This window comes from Andrena cerasifolii, unplaced genomic scaffold, assembly GCF_050908995.1.
Source record: "Andrena cerasifolii isolate SP2316 unplaced genomic scaffold, iyAndCera1_principal scaffold2355, whole genome shotgun sequence".
Classification (NCBI taxonomy): Eukaryota; Metazoa; Arthropoda; class Insecta; order Hymenoptera; family Andrenidae; genus Andrena; species Andrena cerasifolii.
In genome coordinates, this window is record NW_027487247.1 from 1,413 (window position 1) to 14,280 (window position 12,868).

Below are 12,868 nucleotides of genomic sequence, written 5' to 3' on the forward strand. Positions count from 1 at the left end.
AAAATAAATAGAGGAAAAATAGGTAAATAAATAGAGAAAAAATAGGTAAATTATCTAGAGAAAAATAGGTAAATAAATAGAGAAAACAAAAGAGGCAAATAAATAGAGAACAAATAGGTAAATAAATACAGAAAAATAGGTAAATTAGGTAGAGAAAAAATAGGTGTATAAATAGAGAAAAATAGGTAAATAAACAAAAGGAAAAAAGGTAAATAAAAAATTGGTAAATAAATTAGAGGAAAAAATAGGTAAATAAATTAGAGAAAAAAATAGTAAATAAATTAGAGAAAAAAATAGATAAAGAAATAGTGAAAAATAGGTAATGAAGTAGAGAATAGAAAGGAGGTAAATAAATATAGAAAATAGGTAAATAAATAGACAAAAATAGGTAAATAATTTAGAGAAGAAAATAGGCAAATAAATAGAGAAAAATAGGTAATGAAGTACAGAAAACAAAGTAGGTAAATAAATACAGAAAAAATAGATAAATAAATAGAGAAAAATAGGTAAATAAATTAGAGAAAAAAATAGATAAATAAATTAGAGGAAAAAATAGGTAAATAAACAGAGAAAAAATTTGTAAATAAATTAGAGAAAAAAATAGATAAATCAATAGTGAAAAATAGGTAATGAAGTAGAGAAAACAAAGTAGGTAAATAAATACAGAAAAAAAGAGGTAAATAAACTAGAGAAAAAATAGGTGTATAAATAGAGAAAAATAGCTAATTAAAAAAAATAGGTAAATAAATAGAGGGAAAAAAGGTAAATAAATAGAGAAAACAAAGCAGGTAAATAAATAGAGAAAAAATAGGTAAATAAATTAGAGAAAAAAATAGTAAATAAATTAGAGAAAAAAATAGATAAAGAAATAGTGAAAAATAGGTAATGAAGTAGAGAATACAAAGGAGGTAAATAAATATAGAAAATAGGTAAATAAATAGACAAAAATAGGTAAATAATTTAGAGAAGAAAGTAGGCAAATAAATAGAGAAAAATAGGTAATGAAGTACAGAAAACAAAGTAGGTAAATAAATACAGAAAAAATAGATAAATAAATAGAGAAAAATAGGTAAATAAATTAGAGAAAAAAATAGATAAATAAATTACAGGAAAAAATAGGTAAATAAACAGAGAAAAAATTTGTAAATAAATTAGAGAAAAAAATAGATAAATCAATAGTGAAAAATAGGTAATGAAGTAGAGAATACAAAGGAGGTAAATAAATACAGAAAAAAGAGGTAAGTATCTAGAGAAAAAATAGGTAAATAAATAGAGAAAAAGTAGGTAAATATAATAGAGAAAAAGTAGCTAAATAAACAGAGAAAAAATAGGTAAATAAATTACAGAAAAAAATAGATAAAGAAATAGTGAAAAATAGGTAATGAAGTAGAGAATACAAAGGAGGTAAATAAAAACAGAAAATAGGTAAATAAATAGAGAAAAATAGGTACATAATTTAGAGAAAAAAATAGGCAAATAAATAGAGAAAAATAGGTAATGAAGTAGAGAAAACAAAGTAGGTAAATAAATACAGAAAAAAGAGGTAAATAACTAGAGAAAAAATAGTTAAGTAAATAGAGAAAACAAAAGAGGTAAATAAATACAGAAAAAAGAGGTAAATAACTAGAGAAAAAATAGTTAAGTAAATAGAGAAAACAAAAGAGGTAAATAAATAGAGAAAAATAGGTAAATAAATTAGAGAAAAAATAGATAAATAAATTAGAGGAAAAAATAGGTAAATAAATTAGAGGAAAAAATAGGTAAATAAACAAAGAAAAAATTTGTAAATAAATTAGAGAAAAAAATAGATAAAGAAATAGTGAAAAATAGGTAATGAAGTAGAGAATACAAACGAGGTAAATAAATACAGAAAATAGGTAAATAAATAGACAAAAATAGGTAAATAATTTAGAGAAAAAATAGGCAAATAAATAGAGAAAAATAGGTAATGAAGTAGAGAAAATATAGGTGTATAAATTAGAGAAAGAAAGAGGTAAATAAATAGAAAAAAGTAAATGAATAGACAAAAATAGGTAAATAATTTAGAGAAGAAAATAGGCAAATAAATAGAGAAAAATAGGTAATGAAGTACAGAAAACAAAGTAGGTAAATAAATACAGAAAAAATAGATAAATAAATAGAGAAAAATAGGTAAATAAATTAGAGAAAAAATAGATAAATAAATTAGAGGAAAAAATAGGTAAATAAACAAAGAAAAAATTTGTAAATAAATTAGAGAAAAAAATATATAAAGAAATAGTGAAAAATAGGTAATGAAGTAGAGAATACAAACGAGGTAAATAAATACAGAAAATAGGTAAATAAGTAGACAAAAATAGGTAAATAAATTAGAGAAAAAATAGATAAATAAATTAGAGGAAAAAATAGGTAAATAAACAAAGAAAAAATTTGTAAATAAATTAGAGAAAAAAATATATAAAGAAATAGTGAAAAATAGGTAATGAAGTACAGAAAACAAAGTAGGTAAATAAATACAGAAAAAATAGATAAATAAATAGAGAAAAATAGGTAAATAAATTAGAGAAAAAAATAGATAAATAAATTAGAGGAAAAAATAGGTAAATAAACAAAGAAAAAATTTGTAAATAAATTAGAGAAAAAAATAGATAAAGAAATAGTGAAAAATAGGTAATGAAGTAGAGAATACAAACGAGGTAAATAAATACAGAAAATAGGTAAATAAATAGACAAAAATAGGTAAATAATTTAGAGAAAAAATAGGCAAATAAATAGAGAAAAATAGGTAATGAAGTAGAGAAAACAAAGTAGGTAAATAAATACAGAAAAAAGAGGTAAATAACTAGAGAAAAAATAGTTAAGTAAATAGAGAAAACAAAAGAGGTAAATAAATAGAGAAAAAATAGGTAAATAAAATAGGGAAAAATAGGTAAATAAACAGAGAAAAATAGGTAAATAAGTAGAGAAAACAAAAGAGGTAAACAAATAGAGAAAAAATAGGAAAATAAATAGAGAAAAAATAGGTAAATTATCTGGAGAAAAAATGGGTGTATAAATACAGATAAATAGCTAAATAAATCAAAGAAATAAAGGTAAATAAAAAAATATGTAAAGAAATTAAAGGAAAAAATAGGTAAATAAACAGAGAAAAAATAGGAAAATAAATGAGAGAAAATATAGGTAAATGACTAGAGAAAGAATAGGTAAATAAATAGAGAAAAATAGGTAAATAAATAGAGAAAATATAGGTGTATAAATTAGAGAAGGAAAGAGGTAAATAAATAGAAAAAAGTAAATGAATAGAGAAAAAATAGGTAAATTATCTAGAGAAAAATAGGTAAATAAATAGAGAAAACAAAAGAGGCAAATAAATAGAGAACAAATAGGTAAATTATCTGGAGAAAAAATGGGTGTATAAATACAGATAAATAGCTAAATAAATCAAAGAAATAAAGGTAAATAAAAAAATATGTAAAGAAATTAAAGGAAAAAATAGGTAAATAAACAGAGAAAAATAGGAAAATAAATGAGAGAAAATATAGGTAAATGACTAGAGAAAGAATAGGTAAATAAATAGAGAAAAATAGGTAAATAAATAGAGAAAATATAGGTGTATAAATTAGAGAAAGAAAGAGGTAAATAAATAGAAAAAAGTAAATGAATAGAGAAAAAATTCGAAAATAAATAGAGGAAAAATAGGTAAATAAATAGAGAAAAAATAGGTAAATTATCTAGAGAAAAATAGGTAAATAAATAGAGAAAACAAAAGAGGCAAATAAATAGAGAACAAATAGGTAAATAAATACAGAAAAATAGGTAAATTAGGTAGAGAAAAAATAGGTGTATAAATAGAGAAAAATAGGTAAATAAACAAAAGGAAAAAAGGTAAATAAAAAATTGGTAAATAAATTAGAGGAAAAAATAGGTAAATAAATTAGAGAAAAAAATAGTAAATAAATTAGAGAAAAAAATAGATAAAGAAATAGTGAAAAATAGGTAATGAAGTAGAGAATAGAAAGGAGGTAAATAAATATAGAAAATAGGTAAATAAATAGACAAAAATAGGTAAATAATTTAGAGAAGAAAATAGGCAAATAAATAGAGAAAAATAGGTAATGAAGTACAGAAAACAAAGTAGGTAAATAAATACAGAAAAAATAGATAAATAAATAGAGAAAAATAGGTAAATAAATTAGAGAAAAAAATAGATAAATAAATTAGAGGAAAAAATAGGTAAATAAACAGAGAAAAAATTTGTAAATAAATTAGAGAAAAAAATAGATAAATCAATAGTGAAAAATAGGTAATGAAGTAGAGAAAACAAAGTAGGTAAATAAATACAGAAAAAAAGAGGTAAATAAACTAGAGAAAAAATAGGTGTATAAATAGAGAAAAATAGCTAATTAAAAAAAATAGGTAAATAAATAGAGGGAAAAAAGGTAAATAAATAGAGAAAACAAAGCAGGTAAATAAATAGAGAAAAAATAGGTAAATAAATTAGAGAAAAAAATAGTAAATAAATTAGAGAAAAAAATAGATAAAGAAATAGTGAAAAATAGGTAATGAAGTAGAGAATACAAAGGAGGTAAATAAATATAGAAAATAGGTAAATAAATAGACAAAAATAGGTAAATAATTTAGAGAAGAAAATAGGCAAATAAATAGAGAAAAATAGGTAATGAAGTACAGAAAACAAAGTAGGTAAATAAATACAGAAAAAATAGATAAATAAATAGAGAAAAATAGGTAAATAAATTAGAGAAAAAAATAGATAAATAAATTACAGGAAAAAATAGGTAAATAAACAGAGAAAAAATTTGTAAATAAATTAGAGAAAAAAATAGATAAATCAATAGTGAAAAATAGGTAATGAAGTAGAGAATACAAAGGAGGTAAATAAATACAGAAAAAAGAGGTAAGTATCTAGAGAAAAAATAGGTAAATAAATAGAGAAAAAGTAGGTAAATATAATAGAGAAAAAGTAGCTAAATAAACAGAGAAAAAATAGGTAAATAAATTACAGAAAAAAATAGATAAAGAAATAGTGAAAAATAGGTAATGAAGTAGAGAATACAAAGGAGGTAAATAAAAACAGAAAATAGGTAAATAAATAGAGAAAAATAGGTACATAATTTAGAGAAAAAAATAGGCAAATAAATAGAGAAAAATAGGTAATGAAGTAGAGAAAACAAAGTAGGTAAATAAATACAGAAAAAAGAGGTAAATAACTAGAGAAAAAATAGTTAAGTAAATAGAGAAAACAAAAGAGGTAAATAAATACAGAAAAAAGAGGTAAATAACTAGAGAAAAAATAGTTAAGTAAATAGAGAAAACAAAAGAGGTAAATAAATAGAGAAAAATAGGTAAATAAATTAGAGAAAAAATAGATAAATAAATTAGAGGAAAAAATAGGTAAATAAATTAGAGGAAAAAATAGGTAAATAAACAAAGAAAAAATTTGTAAATAAATTAGAGAAAAAAATAGATAAAGAAATAGTGAAAAATAGGTAATGAAGTAGAGAATACAAACGAGGTAAATAAATACAGAAAATAGGTAAATAAATAGACAAAAATAGGTAAATAATTTAGAGAAAAAATAGGCAAATAAATAGAGAAAAATAGGTAATGAAGTAGAGAAAATATAGGTGTATAAATTAGAGAAAGAAAGAGGTAAATAAATAGAAAAAAGTAAATGAATAGACAAAAATAGGTAAATAATTTAGAGAAGAAAATAGGCAAATAAATAGAGAAAAATAGGTAATGAAGTACAGAAAACAAAGTAGGTAAATAAATACAGAAAAAATAGATAAATAAATAGAGAAAAATAGGTAAATAAATTAGAGAAAAAATAGATAAATAAATTAGAGGAAAAAATAGGTAAATAAACAAAGAAAAAATTTGTAAATAAATTAGAGAAAAAAATATATAAAGAAATAGTGAAAAATAGGTAATGAAGTAGAGAATACAAACGAGGTAAATAAATACAGAAAATAGGTAAATAAGTAGACAAAAATAGGTAAATAAATTAGAGAAAAAATAGATAAATAAATTAGAGGAAAAAATAGGTAAATAAACAAAGAAAAAATTTGTAAATAAATTAGAGAAAAAAATATATAAAGAAATAGTGAAAAATAGGTAATGAAGTACAGAAAACAAAGTAGGTAAATAAATACAGAAAAAATAGATAAATAAATAGAGAAAAATAGGTAAATAAATTAGAGAAAAAAATAGATAAATAAATTAGAGGAAAAAATAGGTAAATAAACAAAGAAAAAATTTGTAAATAAATTAGAGAAAAAAATAGATAAAGAAATAGTGAAAAATAGGTAATGAAGTAGAGAATACAAACGAGGTAAATAAATACAGAAAATAGGTAAATAAATAGACAAAAATAGGTAAATAATTTAGAGAAAAAATAGGCAAATAAATAGAGAAAAATAGGTAATGAAGTAGAGAAAACAAAGTAGGTAAATAAATACAGAAAAAAGAGGTAAATAACTAGAGAAAAAATAGTTAAGTAAATAGAGAAAACAAAAGAGGTAAATAAATAGAGAAAAAATAGGTAAATAAAATAGGGAAAAATAGGTAAATAAACAGAGAAAAATAGGTAAATAAGTAGAGAAAACAAAAGAGGTAAACAAATAGAGAAAAAATAGGAAAATAAATAGAGAAAAAATAGGTAAATTATCTGGAGAAAAAATGGGTGTATAAATACAGATAAATAGCTAAATAAATCAAAGAAATAAAGGTAAATAAAAAAATATGTAAAGAAATTAAAGGAAAAAATAGGTAAATAAACAGAGAAAAAATAGGAAAATAAATGAGAGAAAATATAGGTAAATGACTAGAGAAAGAATAGGTAAATAAATAGAGAAAAATAGGTAAATAAATAGAGAAAATATAGGTGTATAAATTAGAGAAGGAAAGAGGTAAATAAATAGAAAAAAGTAAATGAATAGAGAAAAAATAGGTAAATTATCTAGAGAAAAATAGGTAAATAAATAGAGAAAACAAAAGAGGCAAATAAATAGAGAACAAATAGGTAAATAAATACAGAAAAATAGGTAAATTAGGTAGAGAAAAAATAGGTGTATAAATAGAGAAAAATAGGTAAATAAACCAAAGGAAAAAAGGTAAATAAAAAATTGGTAAATAAATTAGAGGAAAAAATAGGTAAATAAACAGAGAAAACAAAGTAGGTAAATAAATACAGAAAAAAGAGGTAAATAAACTAGAGAAAAAATAGGTGTATAAATAGAGAAAAATAGCTAATTAAAATAAATAGGTATATAAATAGAGGGAAAAAAGGTAAATAAATAGAGAAAACAAAGCAGGTAAATAAATAGAGAAAAAATAGGTAAATAAATTAGAGAAAAAAATAGTAAATAAATTAGAGAAAAAAATAGATAAAGAAATAGTGAAAAATAGGTAATGAAGTAGAGAATAGAAAGGAGGTAAATAAATATAGAAAATAGGTAAATAAATAGACAAAAATAGGTAAATAATTTAGAGAAGAAAATAGGCAAATAAATAGAGAAAAATAGGTAATGAAGTACAGAAAACGAAGTAGGTAAATAAATACAGAAAAAATAGATAAATAAATAGAGAAAAATAGGTAAATAAATTAGAGAAAAAAATAGATAAATAAATTAGAGGAAAAAATAGGTAAATAAACAGAGAAAAAATTTGTAAATAAATTAGAGAAAAAAATAGATAAATCAATAGTGAAAAATAGGTAATGAAGTAGAGAATACAAAGGAGGTAAATAAATACAGAATAAAGAGGTAAGTAACTAGAGAAAAAATAGGTAAATAAATAGAGAAAAAGTAGGTAAATATAATAGAGAAAATGTAGCTAAATAAACAGAGAAAAAATAGGTAAATAAATTACAGAAAAAAATAGATAAAGAAATAGTGAAAAATAGGTAATGAAGTAGAGAATACAAAGGAGGTAAATAAAAACAGAAAATAGGTAAATAAATAGAGAAAAATAGGTACATAATTTAGAGAAAAAAATAGGCAAATAAATAGAGAAAAATAGGTAATGAAGTAGAGAAAACAAAGTAGGTAAATAAATACAGAAAAAAGAGGTAAATAACTAGAGAAAAATAGTTAAGTAAGTAGAGAAAACAAAGTAGGTAAATAAATACAGAAAAAAGAGGTAAATAAACTAGAGAAAAAATAGGTGTATAAATAGAGAAAAATAGCTAATTAAAATAAATAGGTATATAAATAGAGGGAAAAAAGGTAAATAAATAGGGAAAACAAAGCAGGTAAATAAATAGAGAAAAAATAGGTAAATAAATTAGAGAAAAAAATAGTAAATAAATTAGAGAAAAAAATAGATAAAGAAATAGTGAAAAATAGGTAATGAAGTAGAGAATAGAAAGGAGGTAAATAAATATAGAAAATAGGTAAATAAATAGACAAAAATAGGTAAATAATTTAGAGAAGAAAATAGGCAAATAAATAGAGAAAAATAGGTAATGAAGTACAGAAAACGAAGTAGGTAAATAAATACAGAAAAAATAGATAAATAAATAGAGAAAAATAGGTAAATAAATTAGAGAAAAAAATAGATAAATAAATTAGAGGAAAAAATAGGTAAATAAACAGAGAAAAAATTTGTAAATAAATTAGAGAAAAAAATAGATAAATCAATAGTGAAAAATAGGTAATGAAGTAGAGAATACAAAGGAGGTAAATAAATACAGAATAAAGAGGTAAGTAACTAGAGAAAAAATAGGTAAATAAATAGAGAAAAAGTAGGTAAATATAATAGAGAAAATGTAGCTAAATAAACAGAGAAAAAATAGGTAAATAAATTACAGAAAAAAATAGATAAAGAAATAGTGAAAAATAGGTAATGAAGTAGAGAATACAAAGGAGGTAAATAAAAACAGAAAATAGGTAAATAAATAGAGAAAAATAGGTACATAATTTAGAGAAAGAAATAGGCAAATAAATAGAGAAAAATAGGTAATGAAGTAGAGAAAACAAAGTAGGTAAATAAATACAGAAAAAAGAGGTAAATAACTAGAGAAAAAATAGTTAAGTAAGTAGAGAAAACAAAGTAGGTAAATAAATACAGAAAAAAGAGGTAAATAAATAGAGAAAATATAGGTGTATAAATTAGAGAAAGAAAGAGGTAAATAAATAGAAAAAAGTAAATGAATAGAGAAAAAATTCGAAAATAAATAGAGGAAAAATAGGTAAATAAATAGAGAAAAAATAGGTAAATTATCTAGAGAAAAATAGGTAAATAAATAGAGAAAACAAAAGAGGCAAATAAATAGAGAACAAATAGGTAAATAAATACAGAAAAATAGGTAAATTAGGTAGAGAAAAAATAGGTGTATAAATAGAGAAAAATAGGTAAATAAACAAAAGGAAAAAAGGTAAATAAAAAATTGGTAAATAAATTAGAGGAAAAAATAGGTAAATAAATTAGAGAAAAAAATAGTAAATAAATTAGAGAAAAAAATAGATAAAGAAATAGTGAAAAATAGGTAATGAAGTAGAGAATAGAAAGGAGGTAAATAAATATAGAAAATAGGTAAATAAATAGACAAAAATAGGTAAATAATTTAGAGAAGAAAATAGGCAAATAAATAGAGAAAAATAGGTAATGAAGTACAGAAAACAAAGTAGGTAAATAAATACAGAAAAAATAGATAAATAAATAGAGAAAAATAGGTAAATAAATTAGAGAAAAAAATAGATAAATAAATTAGAGGAAAAAATAGGTAAATAAACAGAGAAAAAATTTGTAAATAAATTAGAGAAAAAAATAGATAAATCAATAGTGAAAAATAGGTAATGAAGTAGAGAAAACAAAGTAGGTAAATAAATACAGAAAAAAAGAGGTAAATAAACTAGAGAAAAAATAGGTGTATAAATAGAGAAAAATAGCTAATTAAAAAAAATAGGTAAATAAATAGAGGGAAAAAAGGTAAATAAATAGAGAAAACAAAGCAGGTAAATAAATAGAGAAAAAATAGGTAAATAAATTAGAGAAAAAAATAGTAAATAAATTAGAGAAAAAAATAGATAAAGAAATAGTGAAAAATAGGTAATGAAGTAGAGAATACAAAGGAGGTAAATAAATATAGAAAATAGGTAAATAAATAGACAAAAATAGGTAAATAATTTAGAGAAGAAAATAGGCAAATAAATAGAGAAAAATAGGTAATGAAGTACAGAAAACAAAGTAGGTAAATAAATACAGAAAAAATAGATAAATAAATAGAGAAAAATAGGTAAATAAATTAGAGAAAAAAATAGATAAATAAATTACAGGAAAAAATAGGTAAATAAACAGAGAAAAAATTTGTAAATAAATTAGAGAAAAAAATAGATAAATCAATAGTGAAAAATAGGTAATGAAGTAGAGAATACAAAGGAGGTAAATAAATACAGAAAAAAGAGGTAAGTATCTAGAGAAAAAATAGGTAAATAAATAGAGAAAAAGTAGGTAAATATAATAGAGAAAAAGTAGCTAAATAAACAGAGAAAAAATAGGTAAATAAATTACAGAAAAAAATAGATAAAGAAATAGTGAAAAATAGGTAATGAAGTAGAGAATACAAAGGAGGTAAATAAAAACAGAAAATAGGTAAATAAATAGAGAAAAATAGGTACATAATTTAGAGAAAAAAATAGGCAAATAAATAGAGAAAAATAGGTAATGAAGTAGAGAAAACAAAGTAGGTAAATAAATACAGAAAAAAGAGGTAAATAACTAGAGAAAAAATAGTTAAGTAAATAGAGAAAACAAAAGAGGTAAATAAATACAGAAAAAAGAGGTAAATAACTAGAGAAAAAATAGTTAAGTAAATAGAGAAAACAAAAGAGGTAAATAAATAGAGAAAAATAGGTAAATAAATTAGAGAAAAAATAGATAAATAAATTAGAGGAAAAAATAGGTAAATAAATTAGAGGAAAAAATAGGTAAATAAACAAAGAAAAAATTTGTAAATAAATTAGAGAAAAAAATAGATAAAGAAATAGTGAAAAATAGGTAATGAAGTAGAGAATACAAACGAGGTAAATAAATACAGAAAATAGGTAAATAAATAGACAAAAATAGGTAAATAATTTAGAGAAAAAATAGGCAAATAAATAGAGAAAAATAGGTAATGAAGTAGAGAAAATATAGGTGTATAAATTAGAGAAAGAAAGAGGTAAATAAATAGAAAAAAGTAAATGAATAGACAAAAATAGGTAAATAATTTAGAGAAGAAAATAGGCAAATAAATAGAGAAAAATAGGTAATGAAGTACAGAAAACAAAGTAGGTAAATAAATACAGAAAAAATAGATAAATAAATAGAGAAAAATAGGTAAATAAATTAGAGAAAAAATAGATAAATAAATTAGAGGAAAAAATAGGTAAATAAACAAAGAAAAAATTTGTAAATAAATTAGAGAAAAAAATATATAAAGAAATAGTGAAAAATAGGTAATGAAGTAGAGAATACAAACGAGGTAAATAAATACAGAAAATAGGTAAATAAGTAGACAAAAATAGGTAAATAAATTAGAGAAAAAATAGATAAATAAATTAGAGGAAAAAATAGGTAAATAAACAAAGAAAAAATTTGTAAATAAATTAGAGAAAAAAATATATAAAGAAATAGTGAAAAATAGGTAATGAAGTACAGAAAACAAAGTAGGTAAATAAATACAGAAAAAATAGATAAATAAATAGAGAAAAATAGGTAAATAAATTAGAGAAAAAAATAGATAAATAAATTAGAGGAAAAAATAGGTAAATAAACAAAGAAAAAATTTGTAAATAAATTAGAGAAAAAAATAGATAAAGAAATAGTGAAAAATAGGTAATGAAGTAGAGAATACAAACGAGGTAAATAAATACAGAAAATAGGTAAATAAATAGACAAAAATAGGTAAATAATTTAGAGAAAAAATAGGCAAATAAATAGAGAAAAATAGGTAATGAAGTAGAGAAAACAAAGTAGGTAAATAAATACAGAAAAAAGAGGTAAATAACTAGAGAAAAAATAGTTAAGTAAATAGAGAAAACAAAAGAGGTAAATAAATAGAGAAAAAATAGGTAAATAAAATAGGGAAAAATAGGTAAATAAACAGAGAAAAATAGGTAAATAAGTAGAGAAAACAAAAGAGGTAAACAAATAGAGAAAAAATAGGAAAATAAATAGAGAAAAAATAGGTAAATTATCTGGAGAAAAATGGGTGTATAAATACAGATAAATAGCTAAATAAATCAAAGAAATAAAGGTAAATAAAAAAATATGTAAAGAAATTAAAGGAAAAAATAGGTAAATAAACAGAGAAAAAATAGGAAAATAAATGAGAGAAAATATAGGTAAATGACTAGAGAAAGAATAGGTAAATAAATAGAGAAAAATAGGTAAATAAATAGAGAAAATATAGGTGTATAAATTAGAGAAGGAAAGAGGTAAATAAATAGAAAAAAGTAAATGAATAGAGAAAAAATAGGTAAATTATCTAGAGAAAAATAGGTAAATAAATAGAGAAAACAAAAGAGGCAAATAAATAGAGAACAAATAGGTAAATAAATACAGAAAAATAGGTAAATTAGGTAGAGAAAAAATAGGTGTATAAATAGAGAAAAATAGGTAAATAAACCAAAGGAAAAAAGGTAAATAAAAAATTGGTAAATAAATTAGAGGAAAAAATAGGTAAATAAACAGAGAAAACAAAGTAGGTAAATAAATACAGAAAAAAGAGGTAAATAAACTAGAGAAAAAATAGGTGTATAAATAGAGAAAAATAGCTAATTAAAATAAATAGGTATATAAATAGAGGGAAAAAAGGTAAATAAATAGAGAAAACAAAGCAGGTAAATAAATAGAGAAAAAATAGGTAAATAAATTAGAGAAAAAA

General features: G+C 20.8%; 1 long non-coding RNA gene across 1 annotated transcript; it reads left to right on the forward strand.

The window, feature by feature from the left end:
- The first annotated feature begins 6,423 nt into the window (after positions 1-6,423).
- On the forward strand, positions 6,424-9,683 carry LOC143378299 (uncharacterized). Its single transcript, XR_013088118.1, has 3 exons — positions 6,424-6,612; positions 9,079-9,534; positions 9,582-9,683. It is a non-coding gene; the product is annotated as an uncharacterized LOC143378299 (long non-coding RNA).
- The last annotated feature ends 3,185 nt before the right edge of the window (positions 9,684-12,868 follow it).